The sequence below is a fragment of the Grampus griseus genome (assembly GCF_964374135.1).
Source record: "Grampus griseus genome assembly, chromosome: 6".
Classification (NCBI taxonomy): domain Eukaryota; kingdom Metazoa; phylum Chordata; class Mammalia; order Artiodactyla; family Delphinidae; genus Grampus; species Grampus griseus.
Genome location: NC_139000.1, coordinates 112,272,868 through 112,291,164, shown reverse-complemented (window position 1 = coordinate 112,291,164; position 18,297 = coordinate 112,272,868). Strand labels below are relative to the sequence as shown.

The window sequence follows — 18,297 nt, the reverse complement described above, 5'->3', positions numbered from 1 at the left end:
ACCCGTTTCCCCTTTGGTAACCACAATTTTGTTTTCTATGTCTGTGAGTCTATTTCTGTTTTGTCACTAAGTTCGTTTGTATCATTTTTTAGATTTCACATAAGTGATATCTTATGATATTTGTCTCTGTCTTACTTTACTTAGTATGATAATCTCTAGGTCCATCCATGTTGCTGCAAATGGCATATTTCATTCTTTTTTATGGCTGAGTAATATTCTATTGTATATATGTGCCACATCTTCTTTATCCATTCCTCTGTCGATGGACATTTAGGTTACTTCCATGTCTTGGCTATTATAAACAGTGCTGCTATAAACGTTGCATCCTCTTTATAGTTTCTAGTTGCTTGTTACAGTGATCTGCATTTCTATCAATAATCTTTCTTAACTCCTTCAGCATTTTTATTACCTCCTTTGCTGAATCAGGGTCTGGTAGACTGGAGAGGTCTGTTTCATTGTTCCTGCAGGGGATTTCTCTTGTTCTTTTACTTGGGAGTAGTTCCTCTGCTTTTTCATTTTAGTTAAATTTCTCTGACTCTAAGAATTTAAGAGAAACAGTTATCTATCGTGGTCTCACAGGGCTGTTTTTATGTGGGAGTGTCCCTGTGTAGACTGTGTGAGTCTGATATTTTTGGTGTGAAGGCTGTTTTTAGTGTGGATGCTTGCCACGTCTTTCCTCAGGGTGTGCTGGCCCTTGTCCCCTTGCTAAGGGGTGTGTCTGGTGTTGTGGTGACCAGAGCCTGCAGTGGATACTGCGTGGGGCCTCTTCTCTGCCCTGTAGTTGTCACAGCCCTGTCGGGGACAGGGTCTGCTCCTCAGCTGTCACAGGTGAAGCCCCCAGATCCAGTTACAAGCTGCAATACGAGGAGTGAGGGCCTGGAGCACTGGGAGCCAGAAGCCAGTGTGTGCTCCTCCCCAGGAGCTATCCACCAGGACATGCAACTCTGTGATGCCAACCGTGTGCACACGCACAGACTTCACTGTTAGTGAACTAGTGCTAGTGCTGCCCTCAGGGGCCACCTCAGGGCCGCCGTGGACGTCCCTCAGGCATGCATGAGTTGTCCCAAAACCCACGCACCACCACGAGAGCCCGCCACAGCCACAGCCTGGGACCCGCTGTGGGAGGACCGGTGACTGGCTCTGATTTCAGCCCCACCTCTGTGTGCATGCCCACAAACTGCACAAAGTCCACGGCAGCCAGAGCCATGCCCGCTGTGAGCATGCTGATAATGGGCTGCTAAGGCGGCCCACACCCCTCCCTTTATGCACTGACAACAGGCTCTGACGGCGGGCCCACGCTCCTGCTGTGCGCACCCCCAGTTGTGTCCTGTGCCACACTCCAGGCCCCTCGGGCTGTCTCCATGCACCCAACCTGAGTCCCTCCCCGGGTCTGTCTGCTGAAGCCTGAGTTGCAGCACCCAGTTGCTGCACACACCAGCAGGCGCATCACAGGCTGGAAAGTGCAGCGGCATGGCCAAGACGGTCTGTGCTGCACTCTCTCTACCCTGTAGGACAGCAGGCCGGCTTCCACACTGTCCTCTCAAGCCTCTGAAGCTCCCTATCTGTCCCACCGAACCTCCCAGCCGGTAAAGGAGGTTCCCAGAGCGAGGGAACATTTCCTCTTTCACAGCTCCCTTCCAGGGGGCAGGTCCCATCCCAATTCCTCGTCTCCCTTTTCCCTTTGTCCTATTTAATTACTTGGGGATCTTTACTGCAGCTTTGGTTGTATGAGATTTTCTGCCAACTTTCAGTAGGTATTCCATGAGAATAGTTTCACATACAGATGTATTTTTTAAAATGTATTATTTATTTTTGGCTGTGTTGGGTCTTTGTTGCTGCGCGCAGGCTTTCTCTAGTTGCGGCGAGCGGGGGCTACTTTTCATTGTGGTGCATGGGCTCTCATTGCGGTGGCTTCTCCTGTTGCAGAGCACGGGCTCTAGGCGAGTGGACTCAGTAGTTGTGGCTCATAGGCTCTAGAACACAGGCTCAGTAGTTGTGGTGCATGGGCTTAGTTGCTCCGCAGCATGTGGGATCTTCCCGGACCAGGGCTCAAACCCGTGGCCCCTGCATTGGCAGGCAGATTCTTAACCTCTGCACCACCAGGGAAGTCCCATAGATGTATTTCTGATGTACTTATGGGAGGAGGTGAATTCCACATCCCTCTACTCCACCATCTTCAAGTTCATCTTCTTTTCATTAGTTTGTAAAAGCTTCTTTAATGACGATGTTAGCCCTTCTCAGGTATGAATTTTTTTTGCTTATATGCCATTTGTCTTCAATTTTATTGAAATACAAAAGTTTATTTTGATGTGAACAAATTTATTAATGTTTTCCTTATATTTCTGCCATCAGTATCACACTTAGAAACTTACTGTACCAAATACCGTAAGATACTTGATTAAGGTTGTTAACTTCAGCAAGAGTAACTTCAGGAGAGTGGTGGAGACAGAAGCAAGAGTACAATAGGTTAGGTAGTGAAAGCTTAAAAAAGTGAAGGGAAGGGGAGGAGGACAGATGGAGGGAGAGGAAAGGAGAGAAAAAGTGTCCCAAAAACAACCTCTAGCACTGCTTATTGGCAAGATCACACATACTGTGAAGATACATGAATTCACTTTGTTAATCTAAAAATAATAAATATTTAATTTAGGGGGGTGTGGCCAAGATGGCAGAGTAAGAAGACCCTGAGATCACCTCCTCCCACAAACACACCAAAAGTATAACTATTTAAAGAGCAGCTACCTATAAGAACCACCGGAAGAACAGCAGAAAAGATTTTCTGCAACTGAAGATACAAAGAAGGAACCACAATGGGATGGGTAGGAGTGGTGGAGACCCGGTATAGACAAGACGCACAGCCATGGGCAGGTGACCCACAAATAGGAGAATAATCACAAATGCAGAAGTTCTCCCCGAGAAGCAAGGGGTTCAAGCCCCATATGAGGCTCCCCAGCCCAGGGCGCCTGCACCAGGTTGATGAGCCCCCAGAATACCTGGCTTTGAAGGCCAGCAGAGCTTGCATACAAGAGAGGCAGAGTGCTGTAGGAAAAAAAGACTCTACTCTTAGAGGGCGCACACAAAATCTCAGCCATTCTGAGATACAGCTCTGAGAAGCAATAATTTGAAAGAAGCTTATATCAAACCCACCTGCTAATCTTGCAGAGCACCCTGGAGAGGCAGGAGGGCCACTGGGACTCCCCTGGGGACACAGGCGCTCGCAGCAGCCATTTTTGGAAGTCTGTTCTTCCACAAAGACACTGATGGTACAAAAGCCAGCTTGGAGTCCTCCCTCTAGCCTATTAGCAACAGGAGCTTACCCAACCACTAACCAGATGGCAACAGCCCTGGAGGCCACCCCCTGGGGACCTGTAGTCAGCTACGCTAGTACCCAGCCCCACCCACCAGTGGCAGCCACCACAGGAGGCAGGACCTGACAATCAACCGGGCCACAGGGCAGTCCCACCAAAAAAGAAGGGCCCACATAAGGGACACTCCTAGAGCACATAGCTCTTGTGACCAAAGAGGAGTGTGCCACTGGGCCCCACAGGACAACTCCTACACAAAGCCACTTGTCCAAGATTGGGAAACACAACCGACCTACCTAATTCATAGAAATAAAGATAGATAATTAATTCAGTAAAATGAGGAGACAGAGGAATACATACCATAGGAAGAAACAAGACAAAACCCCAGAAGGACTATGCAAAATGGAGATAAGCAATCTACCCAATAAACAGTTCAAGGTCATGATCATACAGATGCTCAATAAATTCAGGAGAAAAATGGATGAACACTCTTAGAAGTGTGACAAGGAGTTAAAAAACATAAGGAAAAAACCCAACAAATATGAAGAATACAATCACTGAAATAAAAAATACACTAAAAGGAATAAACAGTAGATTAGATGATACAGAGGAACAGAGCAACAAACTGGAAGACAGAGTAGTTGAAATCACCCAGCTGAAGAGAAAAAAGAAAAACTAATTTTTAAAAATGAAGATAGTTTAAGAAACCGCTAAGACAACATCCAATGTGTAACATTAGCATGATAAGGGGTCCCAGGAGGAGAAGAGACAGAGAAAGGGGAAGAGAACTTATTTGAAGAAATAACAGCTGAACATTTCCCTAACCTGGGAAAGAAAACATATCCAGGGTCCAAGAAGTACAGAGAGTCCCCAACAAGATAAAACCAAAGAGGTCCACAGCAAGAAACATTAAAATGAAAATGGCAAAAATTAAAGATTAAGACAGAACCTTAAAAACAGCAAAAGAAAGCTTCCCTGGTGGAGCAGTGGTTAACAGTCTGCCCACCAATGCAGGGGACATGGGTTCGAGCCCTGGTCCAGGAGGATCCCACATGCTGCAGAGTGACTGGGCCCGTGTGCCACAACTACTGAGCCTGTGCTCTAGAGCCCGTGAGCCACAACTACTGAAGCTCGTGCCCCTGGAGCCCAATGCTCCATGACAGGAGAAACCATCGCAAATAGAGGTCCACGCACTGCAAAGAAGAGTGGCCCCCACTCGCCGCAACTAGAAAAAACCTGTGCACAGCAACGAAGACCCAACACAGCCAAAAATAAATAATTTTTTTAAAAAAAAGCAGCAAAAGAAAAGCAACTAGTTATAGGACTTCCCTGGTTGTCCAGTGGTTAAGACTTCGCCTTCCAATGCAGAGGGTGCAGGTTCGATCTCTGGTCAGGGAGTTAAGATCCCACATGCCTTGCAGCCAAATAAACCAAAACATACAACAGAAGCAATGTTGTAACAAATTCAATAAAGACTTTAAAAAATGGTCCATATTAAAAAAATCTTAAAAAAAAAAAAAAAAAAGAAAGGCAACTAGTTATGTACAACAGAACTTCCAAAAGATCATCAGCTGATCTTTGCAGGCCAGAAGGGAGTAGCATAATACATTGAAAATGATGAAAGGGAGAAGCCTATAACCCAAAATACTCTACCTGGCAAGGCTATCATTCAGATCTGAAGGAGAGATAAAAAGTTTTACAGAAAAGTGAAAAGAGTTCAGCACCACTAAACTGGCTTTACAAGAAATGTACAAAGACTTCTCTAAGTGGAAAAGAAAAGACCATAACTAGAAATATGAAAATTACAAAAGGAAAAATCTTATTGGTAAAGGCAAACATACTGTAAATGTAGTAGATAAACCACTTATAAAGCTAGCAGGAAGGTTAAAAAAGAAAAGTAAAATCATCTATATCCACAATAAGTAGTTAAGGGATACATAAACAAAAAGATGCAAAAAAAATGAAGACAAAAACATTCAATTTGCGGGGTAGGGAGAAAAAACACAAAATTGTTAGAATGCATTAGGATTTAAGAGCTCATCAACTTAAAATAATCATAGTACATACACACACACATATATGTGTGTGTGTGTGTGTGTGTATATATATATATATATATAGAGAGAGAGAGAGAGAGAGAGAGAGGGAGAGAGAGAGAGGGAGAGAGAGAGACAAAAGGGAAGGAGGGAGGGAGACGGAGAGGGAGAGGGAGAGGGAGAGAGAGAGACAGTGGGGAGAGAGGGTTAGGGAGGGAAGGGGGTTGTTATATATGAACTTCATGGTAACCACAAACCAAGCATATAATAGATAGATATACAAAAAAGAGAAAGGCATCCAAACATAACACTAAAGATAGCCATCAAGGGAATTCCCTGGCAGTCCAGTGGTCAGGACTCGGCACCTTCACTGCCATGGGCCCAGGTTCGATCCCTGGTCAGGGAAGTAAGATTGCACAAGGCACATTGCGCAGCCAAAAAAAAAAAAAAAAAAGAGATAGCCATCAAATCACAAGGGAAGAGAGCAAATGAAAAAAAAAAACTTAAAAAAGAACGAGAAAACAATTAACAAAAGAGCAATAAGTATACACCTATCAATAATTACTGTAAATGTAAATGGACTAAATGCTCCAATCAAAAGACACAGCATGTATGCTGCCTTACAAGTGACTCACTTCAGACCTAAGACACACACAGACTGAAAGTGAAAGGGTGAAAAAAGGTATTCTATGCAAAGGGAAACGGAAAGAAAGCTGGGGTAGCAATACTTATAGCAGACAACAGACTCTAAAACAAAGACTGTAACAAGAGACAAAGAATAACAATAGACAACGATAAAGGGATCAATCTAACAAGAAGATATAACAATTGTCAATATATATGCACCCAACACAGGAGCACCTAAATACCTAAAGCAAATATTAACAAACATAAAGGAAGAAACTGAAAGAAACACAATAACAGTAGGCAAATTTAACACCCCATGTACATCAATGGACAGATTACCCAGACAGAAAATCAATAAGGAAACAATGGCCTTAAATGACACATTAGTTCGCATGGACTTAAGAGATATATACAGAACGTTCTATCCAAAAGCAGAACACACATTCTTCAAGCACACATGGAACATTCTCCAAAATACATCATATGCTAGGCCACAAAACAAGTCTCAATAAATTTAAGAAGAGTGAAATCATATCAAGCATCTTTTCTGATCACAACAGAGATTAGAAATCAATTACAAGAAAAAAACTGCAAAAAATAAAAAATGCAGGTATGTTACTAAACAAATAGATCACTAAAGAAATTGAACATGAAATCAAAAAATACCTGGAGACAAATGAAAACAAAAACACAATGATCCAAAATCCATGAGACACAGCAAAAGCAGTTCTAAGAGGGAAGTTTATAGCAATACAAGACTATCTCAGGAAACAAGAAATCTCAAATAAACCATCTAACCTTTCACCAAAAGGAACTACGAAAAGAACAAAACCCAAAGTTAGTAAAAGGAAAAAACAGAGTTCACAGCAGAAATAAATGAAATAGAGACTAAAAAAAATAGAAAAGATAAATAAAACTAAGAGTTGGATCTTTGAAAAAATAAAGAAAATTGCTAAACCTCTAGCCAGACTTATGAATAGAGAGAAGAATATATAAAATCTGAAATGAAAGAGAAGTTACAATGATACCACAGAAATACAAAAGATCATAAGTGATTACTATACATAATTTTATACCAATAAAATAGACAACCTAAAAGAAATGGATAAATTTCTAGAAACATACAACCTCCCAAGACTGAAACAGGAAGGAAAAAAAGTATGAAAAGACTGCTCACCAATAATTAAATTGAATCACTAATCAAAAAACTCCCAACAAACAGAAGTCCACAACCAGGCAGCTTCAAAGGTGAATTCTACAAAACACTTAAGGAAGAGTTAACACCTATCCTCAAGCTAGTCAAAGAAAACTGAAGAGGAAGGAACACTTATGAATTCATTCTACAAAGCCAACATCACCTGATACCAAAACCAGACAAAGATACCACAAAAAAAGGAAAATATCACTTTAAGAGTCAATATCACTGATGAACACAGATGCAAAAATCCTCAACAAAATATAAGCAAACCAAATTCAACAATACATTAAAAGAATCATATACCATGATCAGGTGGGATTTAACTCAGGGATGCAAGGCTGGTGAGATATCTGCCAATCAACCAATGTGATACACCATATGAAAAAAACCTGAAGAATAAAAACCATAGGATCATCGCAGTAGATGAAGAAAAAGCTTTTGACAGGATTCAACAACCATCTATAAAAACTCTCAGCAAGGGCTTCCCTGGTGGCGCAGTGGTTGAGAGTCCGCCTGCCGATGCAGGGGACGCGGGTTCGTGCTCCCGTTAGGGAAGATCCCACATGCCGCAGAGTGACTGGGCCCGTGAGCCATGGTCGCTGAGCCTGCGCGTCCGGAGCCTGTGCTGTGCAACGGGAGAGGCCACAACAGTGAGAGGCCCGCGTACCGCAAAAAAAAAAAAAAAAAAAAAAAAAAACTCTCAGCAAAATGGGTACAGAGGGAACATACCTCAACATAATAAAAGTCATATATGAACCTACAGCCAACAGCATACTCAACGGTGAGAAGCTGAAAGGATTTTCTTTATGATCAGGAACAAGACAAGGATGCCAAATATTGCCATTTTTATTCGACATAGTATTGGAAGTCAAATCAAAGCAACTGGTAGCTTTGCTAGCCAAAGCAATCATACAAGAAGAAGAAATAAAAGGAATCCAAGTTGGAAAGGAAGAAGTAAAACTATCACTGTTTGCATATGACATGATACTAGAAATAACTGATATATAGAAAATCCTACAGATACCACCAAAAAGCTATTAAAACTAATAAATGAATTGAGTAAAGGTGCAGGATACAAAATTAATATACGGAAATCTGTTGCATTTCTATACACTAACAATGAACTATCAGAGAAATTAAGAAAAAAATCTCATTTACAACTGTGGCAAAAAGAATAAAATACCTAGGAATAAATATGACTAAGGAGGTATCAATAAATGACCTGTATTTAGAAAACTATGACAATGATGAAAGAAACTGAAGATGACACAAACAAATGGAAAGATATACTGTGCACATGGATTGGAAGACTCAATATTGTAAAAATGACCATCCTCCCCAAGGGAATCTATAGATTCAATACAATCCCTATCAAAATACCAATGGCATTTTTCAAAGAACTAGAACAAATAATTCTAAAATATGTATGGAAATATAAAAGGCCCAAAATAGCCAAAACAATCTTGAAAAAGAAGAACAAAGTTGGAGGTATCACACTCCCCGATTTCAAACTATACTACAAAGCCACAGTAATCAAAACAGTACGTACGGTACTGGCACAAAAACGGACACACAGATCAACTGAAGAGAATAGAGAGCCCAGAAATACATCCACACTAATATGGGCAAATTAATCTAAGACAAAGGAGGCAAGAATATACAACAGGGAAAAGTCAGCCTCTTCAATAAAGGTTGTTGGGAAAACTCGACAGCCACATGCAAAAGAATCAAACTGGACTACTTTCTCATACCATATACAAAAATAAACTCAAAATGAATTAAAGACTTAAATATAAGACCTCAGACCATAAAACTCCTAGAAGAAAACATATGCAATATACTCTTTGAAATCTTAGCACTATTTTTTAGATACCTCTCCTCAGGCAAGGAAAATGGAAGCAAAAATAAACATTTGGAACTACATCAAACTAAAATACTTGCACAGCAAAGGAAACTATCCACAAAACAATAAGGCAGTCTACTGAATGGGAGAAGATATTTGCAAACATTATACTTTATAAGGAGTTAATATCCAAAATATACAGAGAACTCATACAACTCAACATCAAAAAAAAAAAAAACATTAAAAAGTGGGTTGACTCTTAATAGACATTTTTCCAAAGAAGACCTACAGATGGCCAACACACACGTGAAAAGATACCCAACTTCACTAATCATCAGGGAAATGCAAATCAAAACCACAGTGAGATATCACGTCACTCCTGTCAGAATGGCTATTATCAAAAAGACAACCAAAAAAAGGTGTTGGAGAGGATGTAGTGAAAAGGGAATCTTTGTGCACTCTCAGTGGAAATGTAAGTTGCTGCAGATACTCTGGAAAACGGTATGAAGGTTCCTCAAATAATTAAAAATAGAACTACCACATAATTCAGCAATGCCACTTCCGGGCATTGTCTGAAGAAACCAAAAACACTAATTCAAAAAGATATGTGCACCCCAATGCAGCATTATTTAAAACAGCCAAGACATGGAAGCACCCGAATTGTCCATCAACAGATGAATGGATAAAGAAGACTTGGTATATATATATATATACAATGGACCATTACTCAGTCATGAAAAAGCATGAGGTGATTCCTTGGTGGTCCAGTGGTTAGGGCTTAGCGCTTTCACTGCCGGGGCCCGGGTTCAATCTCTGGTTGGGGAAGATTTTGCAAGCCGCGTGGCATAGCCAAAAAAAAAAAAAAGAGAGAGAATGAAATCTGCTATTTGCAGTAACATGGACATTACGTTAAGTGAAGAAAGTCAGATAGAGAAGGACAAATACTGTATGATTTCACCTATACATGAAATATATAAAAGAAAACAAATGAAGAAATGTAACGAAAGAGAAACAGATTCATAGATACAGGGAACAAACTGGTGGTTGCTAGAGGGGTGGGGGTGGGGGATGAGTGAAATAGGTTAGGGAGACTAAGAGGTACAAACTTCCAGTTACAAAACAAATAAGTCATGAAGATGTAATGTACAACATAGGGAATACAGTCAATAGCACTGTAATAACTTTATACGGTGACAGATTGTAACTAGACTTATGGTGACCACTTTGTAATGTATAAAAAAATTGAATCTTTATATTGCACACCTGAAACTAATATAATATTGTAAGTCAACTATACTTCGATAAAAAATAAAGTATAAATAAATAATTTGAAAAACAGTGATTCACATAACTTGCTCTTTTCTATTTCCATTCCTCCATAGCAAGCAGGCTTTCTATGTATGATTCCCTTCTAGGAGAAAATGAGCTTGTCATGAAGACTATATTACCATTTCTATGACAGTTTACCATATCTCTCATTGTAAGTGAACAAATTCATGTTCTCATTTCACCTATTAATACTAAATTTAATTTTATTTTGCCTCTAATATATTGATCCAGTCTCCTTAAATGACAAAATTCGTACCCTGGGCTTCTAAGACTCAAAGGCCACAACTTTGCCTGTGGTAAATCAATGGAATAATCATGCTTAATAGAAATTTGTGGGAAAGAGCCTTCTTCTACCTCAGGAAACTTTTCTACTTCAAACTTTCTGTAAGAAATGACATGTTTTTTAGCAGCTGTAAGAGAAACAAGAAATTAACTATTATGACAGCACTACAGCATCGCTAGTGAGTTAAAGAAGAAAAGTCACTCCAAACATATTTTCAAGCCCAAGTTTGGTCAACCGGCATAATATAATAGCTCTCTGAGCACCAGCCAGAATTTAATGATTTCTCCAGGACATGATATAACATTACTATGCTGCTTAGAAAAAATATAAACTCACCTTAGAAAACTAAATTTCATAAATCAAATTACATTAAATAGGGCTTCCCTGGTGGCGCAGTGGTTGAGAGTCCGCCTGCTGATGCAGGGGACATGGGTTCGTGCCCCGGTCTGGGGGGATCCCACATGCCACGGAGCGGCTAGGCCCGTGAGCCATGGCCGCTGAGCCTGCGCTCCGCAATGGGAGACGCCGCAGCAGTGAGAGGCCCGCGTACCACAAAAAAAAAAAAAAAAAAAAAAAAAAATTACATTAAATAGTAAGCGTACAATGAGACTACTTCACAACCATCATTACTCTGTGACTTTTGCCAAGAAAAAAACCACAGTTAGTCCATTTGGCCCTCCCCCAAAATGGAGTTGCCAATTCCTTTCGCGGGACCGCACTAACAAGATGGAGGCTCCGAGGGTCCTAGCACTGCAGTCCGCTGCCCACCACAGGACTACAGTGTGTTCTAGCACCTCAGGAAGGTGGAGGAGATCTACTGCCCCGGAAATGAAGAAAGACGGCTCTCACTGCCACCAAATAACGTCCAGTGCAGACAGCTTTCTGGACAATGAAAGGCATGGTAGGTGAGTTTCAGAGCAACCAACAACCCCTCCTATTCTGCAGAATCTACACTTGGCTAGTATCGGACGCCAGACGAAGTGAAGGGGAAAACACGGCAAGATAGGTAATTTCAGCGTCTTAAAGCATATGTAACTGGGGTACTTACTTCCTAGTCAGGAGACTTCTCAGCTGAATAACAACTCTAGAAGATTTTTAAACCAAAGGAAATAAAAGGTAACAACAAAATGTACTCATCCAAAATAGTCGTATCATGTAACTGAAGAAGCACACGGATCCTGTTCTAATTTCATTACTGTAGTTAACCCAAATTATAAATAAATATTTGTCCTTTCTATGCTTCAGCTTCCAAAGTAAGAGGGAAATCGCATACCAACTTGACAGTATCTTAAGGTCCCTAACAATTACATCAATTTAATCCCTGTAATACATATGTGATACTGAAGATATTCAAAGTATAAAATTAGAGATTTTTTTGATATTTAAGATTTCCAAGAGTCTTGTGATATAACAAACAAAGCAATGGATTCAGAAGAGAAAAGTTACGTGACCAAAAGCAAACCACCCAACTTCCCTGGGTCTTAGTTTCTTCATCTAAAAACACTAAAGATTTAAATATAATACTATCTTAAGAGCCCTACGAATTCTAAGTCTGTGACTCAAGGAGAAAAAAATTTTAAAGTAGGTCAGAAAGTAGAAAACTTCAACAATTTAAAATTGCACTATTAGCCACAGAGAGTAGGAATGGCAGAGAGATGGCCAAAGCCTTTCGTTCAGAAAAATCAAAAGATGCCCCAAATCTTTAGCCTAAATCTTTAAAAAGTCAAAAAATAAACTGCAACTTACAATTTAAGATACCAGACTGAACGTACATATTTACCTCTGCTTCTTCCCTAAACCCAGCTAACACAGCTTGAAAGGATCAGAAAGGCAGAAGAGGAGAGACAGCAATGGCAATAAAATTCTGGAACCTGACAAACACAAGAGCAAGCAGCAACTGACTCAGGAAACTAGAGAAAGCTGTGTCCTCAGCCACGAGTGGGGAGGAAGTCACTTCCACTACAGACTAGCTCAATAACTGGCGGAGACTTTGTAAGAAGCTGTCAGACACACAGCTCCTCCATCCCCTCTCCCAGTCAGGCGACCACCCCTCCCATCTTGGCAGCAGGCGAGAGATGTCTCCAGATTAGGAACACCCATCACAGCTGAGAATGGAAATACCGTCTGGGAGACTGAATGAAAGCTGACATGATGAACGGTGAGACTGTTCCAGACCATGATGGTGCGCTTGTACCAGACCACCCTGCCTCCAAAAACAATCACGAACCGTGAGTAAAATATATAAAAGAACAGAAAGAAATTCACTGAGAGGTGGGAATATCCTAGTGAGTCCCACATTACCCCAGCCTTTTCCCTGAAGACATTTTCCAAACTGTGGCACAGCAGAATGGAGCTTGAGTAGAAAGCAGCAGTCTTATGGGCTGAGGATAGAGAGGTCAGAGTTTAGGGCTGCCAAAATCCTGGGGAGGAGGAGAAGGAACAGGAGGCCAAAAATGTGCACGTAAATTCCTCTCCTGTCAGTCAGCCCACTCCTAAATTGTGCAGATACAGGGCAAGACTAAATCAGACTAGTCCTAACGACAGAAACAGACTCACTAACGACTCAAATACGGAGCTATCAGCAGGGGACTTCAAATTAGCTTGATTAATAAGTTCAAGAAAATAAGAGGAAACGATGGACAAAAGTGATTTTTTAAAAGATGGAGAACTTCAACAAAGAACTGAAATTTATTTTTAAAAACCAAATGAACTTCTAGAACTAAAATATAAAATATCTGGAATTAAGAACTCATTGCATGGGTTTTACAGCAGGCAGCATACAGCAGGATTAGTAATCTGGAAAATAAACCAGCAGAATATATTCAACAAAAGAACAGAGAGAAAAAATGAAGAAAAAACAAAAAGACATGCCCAGAAGGAAGGAAGGAAGAAAAGGAAAGGAAGTTTCAATATTCGAAAGATTTTAATTCTTAATCTCTAAATTTAATGCTTCCCTAGTAAAAACACAAACTCTGGGGGTGAGGGTGATCAGACGAGCTGATTTTTAAAGTTAATGTGAAAAAAAGAAGAAAGAATAGCCAGAGATACTGAAAAAAAAAAGCAATGAAGGAAGAGTTGTTCTACTTGCTATCAAGACACATTATAAAGCAGTAATAATTACGAACTAGACAGGTAAATCATAGAAAGTCCAGAAATATACAAAAAAAATTTTTTTAATTTGGTAGATGACCATCGTGACATTTTAAATCAGTAAGGAAAAGATGGATTTTGAAATAAAATAGTTTTTAGACAACTAGGTAGCCATATGGAAAAAAATTAAATCCATTTTCTTTGCTTTACACCAACACAAATTTCAGACGATAAAATACGTAAATGTCCATCAAATTTCTCTATACGGCATCACTCTTTTCAAGTATGTCAACTATGCTCCAGAAAAAATATCTTAGCCTCTAGTCAAGTTAGACATCTTTCCTCACTTTTTACTGAGAACACCTTTAAGCCACAAATAAATGTTTGACATAATAAAATTTTGTGCACCGAATGAGAAAAATGTCAGGGTATATGAATGAAAAGCTGTATTCCCACCAATCTGGAACATTAAGCCTCTGCAGCTGCTTCAGCTATTTGATGCACAAGCAAGTTGTCCTGAAGGGAAACACTGGTAAAGAAGTGTCAACAGATTTCAGGAAGCCCTCAGGGTACTGTCTGCAACCAGGATCTACACATATAGTTCTCCCCAAATAATGAATACCATTTTGGGTTATGGGAGAGGCTCGGTTTAACTCCTCAATGAGGAAAGGCCCTGTCTTACTTCGCATAATTCAAAAAAGGAGAAAGCAAAAGCGGGATTCCTAATACAGAGTTTTTTCAAAATATTTGTTGTTCTTCTCTGCAAGTCTATTCCTCTCTGTAAGACTCTTCAGACAACAATTAACAGCTTCCCTAGTGAAAGTACCAACATGTAAATAAAGAGTTTACATCCATGAAATGGATATATTCAAGTCAGACAGAGGAAAATATACTTGGAGTACAACGTCAATGCATTATTAAAATGACCTCAAAAGAACTCCTGTGGCCAAGTTCCATAACCTTTACTAAACTCCCAGCGGTGACTCTTAACGTGCAAAAACCTGTTTTCCCACAAAACAGGCTCCTTACCTCTCACCAAAAACAAGCGGGCAACGTTAAAACAGATCTGCAGATGCTCTAATTTCAGACAAATCTAAAGCAGAAACAAAGAACTACTTCTCTCCATACCTGGCTTCCCTCCATCATCTCTGCAATACTGCTGCATCATAAGAAAAGGCCATTATTAGCATATACTGGATATTACTTTTAATCCTTCATAATTATTTCTGATGTAACTTACCCTGGCAATACAAAAATTTCTGCTTCTGGGGGGGCGGATCTTACATTAGAGAACAAAAATCAGGGCTGCCTAAAAAAAAAAGAGTTGTGATGAACTCTACAAGTCCTAGAACTTTCAATGCCTTCCATGAAGAAATTGTTGAATCAAACTATGGAAACTGAAATATAAGATTATGGGCCAGCCAGTTAACTGCTACTCATTTTCTAGTTAAAAGGTATACGTGAAGATCGCAGACAAGATATAAGCAACGTAAATGACTTCTTACTCATACCAACGCTTCTATTCTTATTTTAATTCCATGATCACTATCGCTTTTTAAATAATGTCCAAAGGGTACTGAGTAACACACACGGTTCCTTGGAGAACTCCCATCTTGACGAGGTGCGGCTACTGGTGCTATTTTCCGCGCACTTCAGGGAGGACCCCGCAGCCTCTACATCGGAAGTCGAGGCAAGCTCTCCCGTTTCCCGAGCGACCCCACCATCGCGCACGTCACGCCGCCCCGAGTGCAGCTCACCTCAGGACCCAGGCCGTGGGCGGGCACCGTCCGGGGGTCGCCGCCTTCCCGCGGGGCTCAGCTAGCCCGAGGCACCCCCCCGCGGTCCAGAAAGGGCATTGGGCCGCAGCCCGCGCCACTCCGGCCAACGCCCCGGGACACGGGTCTGCGCCACCGGACGAAACAAACCGGTTTCCGAGCCCCCTGCAACGGCTGCGGCGGCGTGGGGTGTTCGCCGGGCGCCGCCCCCCAACTTCTCAGAGGCGGCTGCCGGCGGCCTCGCGGGCCGGGCGCATTGGGGCTGGGTGCTCCCTGCCGGTTCGTCCCCCAGCCTCGCCACGCGGGCGCTGGCTACCCGGCAACGCGGAGATGCGCTCCGGGTTCAGGCTCAGGACTCCACAAGCGGCGCCCCAAATCCCGGAGCCAGGGCAGAGGGTGGGGCGTCCCTGGCGCGGGCGTGTGACGTCAGCGCGCCGAAGCCGGCGCGGAGCGGGGGTGGCCGGGAAGGGCAGGGGCGGGGGCGGGGGCGGGCTCTCTAGGTGCGGGAGGAGAAGAGAGGAGGAAAGGGAGACCAGAGCGTCCCTCACTCACAGGAGCGAGGCCCGGCGGCCGACAGAACCCGCTGAAGCTGGTGTGGAGTAAAGCCTGTGATAAATTCGTCCCGCACATACCGCAAAAGGGATTTTTTTTAAAACTTGAGGGCCATTTCTTAGGGATGCCATATTTTTAAACTAAATTTGCTTTAAAAATCAAGACAAGTGAAATAAGTCAAATACTGTATGATATCACTTACATGTGGAATCTAAAAAATAGTATAAACTAGTGAATGTAACAAAAAGTCAGCTATAATCCAACAAATATTTTTTTTCTTCCTTTATAAATTTATTATTTTCGGCTGCGTTGGGTCTTCATTGCTGCACGCAGGCTTTCTCAAATTGTGGCGAGCAGGAGGTACTCTTCATTGCAGTGCGCGGGGCTTCTCATTGTGTTGACCCCTCTCGTTGTGGTGCATGGGCCTCTGCAGTTGTGACACAAGGGCTCAGCAGTTGTGACACACGGGCTCAGTAGTTGTGGCTTGCAGGCTCTAGAGCACAGGCTCAGTAGTTGTGGCTCGCGGGCTCTACAGCATAGGTTCAGTAGTTGTGGCGCACGGGCTTAGTTGCTCCGCAGCATGTGGGATCTTCCCGGACCAGGGCTCGAACCTGTGTCCCCTGCATTGGCAAGTGGCTCCTCAACCACTGCCCACCAGGGAAGCCCTCTAAGAAATATTTTAAAAAACGAAACAAACAAACAAAAAACAGCAAAAAGGAAACAGACTCACAGATATAGAAAGCAAACTAGTAGTTACCAGTGGGGAGAGGGAAGGAGGGAGGAGCACGATGGGGGTATGGGATTGAGGTACAACTACTATGTATAAAATAAATGATAAAGGATATATTATACAGCACAGGGAAATATAGCCATTATTTTGTAATAACTGTAAATGAAGTATAACCTGTAAAAATATTGAATCACTGTGTTGTACACCTTAAACTTAAGTAATATTGTACATTGACTGCACCTCAATAAATAAATAAACAAACAGAATGTTTTTTAAAAGCAAGCCTATTCCTAGTATATTCTGGATGATTAAAGCAAGAAAGTATTTTTAAGTCTTGAAATTTTTTTTTAGTATAACTTGGTTTAAAGAGAAAAAATTAAAACAAAAACAAAACAAATAAAATATGGTTCTACACCTTTACATCTAACGGGTGTACGCATTACTCGCTGGTATATTGAAAGGGTTAGTGGTCTGAGTACCTTTCTTCATTGCAGGCTTGCAGGCTGCAGATAGAGACAGACTTTGTGTAATAAGGGATCAGGTGCAGTGTAGTCCTTCAGCTAAATTGCCTTCCCTAGAGTAAAGCCGAGATACTGGAGAATCCAAACTTGAAGCTGAAGGAGGACAGTGGTCTAGCCACCTTAGTTCCTCCCCAGGTTGTAGTACCTGTTTGTATGTGTTGTGTGTAGCACGGCAGAGACACCACAGATTCTGCCAGAGACCTCAGATGTAAATGATTCAGACCTTGGCTTCAAAGAAGTCTGCTTCCTTCCCCCTTATGCCCTCCCAAACACACCAGCGCCTAAAACCTCTCGGGTTCTCCTGCCAGTCTGGTTTAGTCCTGCTTTATAAGAAGTAATTTATTGCTAGCGTGGAAATTGAACGTTTTTGGCTTCTTTGCCAGAAGATGGCACTGCAAGTCATCCAACCTGGCAAGCTGGGGCAGTCTGCTTTGGTATATCTCCTCTCTTCAATCTCCAAGCAAAAGATTTGTTTCCTCATTTCCCGACTCCTAGGCTAACCTTCTGTGACCCCTCCCACCCCCAGTCAGTAGGAATTTTGGTGTCTGAATGCACAAGAACGCCAGTTCTACCCACATCCCTTTGTACAGCAAAGCAACATGAAAACATTGCCAATTGATAATCTAAGTAAACTCTTTGCTGCTTTCATGAAGAATGACTAGTCAGATCCTTCTTTAGGCTCCTGTCATAAACTGTTGGTGGGAACATAAACTGCTCTAGTCTTTGCAGAAGGCATGCCAGCTGTATGCATATCCTTGACAGCAAGTTCACTTCTAAGACAAGAGGGCAAATATGTATATATATATATATATATATACAAGGTAACCATCATTGTTTATAATCAGAAAAACTAAAAACAATGTAAATGTCTAACAATAAGGAATTGACTGAATACATTCCAACATATCCAAACAATGGAGTATTCTGAAAACATTAAAAAGGGTTATTGGGATCTATTTGTACTGACACAGAAAGATGCCCCTGACATACTGTTGGGTAAATAATGCAGTT

General features: G+C 41.6%; 1 protein-coding gene across 6 annotated transcripts in view; it reads right to left on the bottom strand.

Annotated features, from left to right (window-relative positions):
- Positions 1–15,777, bottom strand: part of NEK1 (NIMA related kinase 1) — a 212,661-nt gene extending 196,884 nt beyond the window's left edge. For all 6 annotated transcript variants that reach the window (XR_014296918.1, XM_082657164.1, XM_082657161.1 and 3 more), the window contains exon 1: positions 15,466–15,777. The gene's annotated coding sequence lies outside the window, so the exon portion shown is untranslated. The remainder of the gene's footprint in view (positions 1–15,465) is intronic.
- Between the last annotated feature and the right edge of the window lie 2,520 nt (positions 15,778–18,297).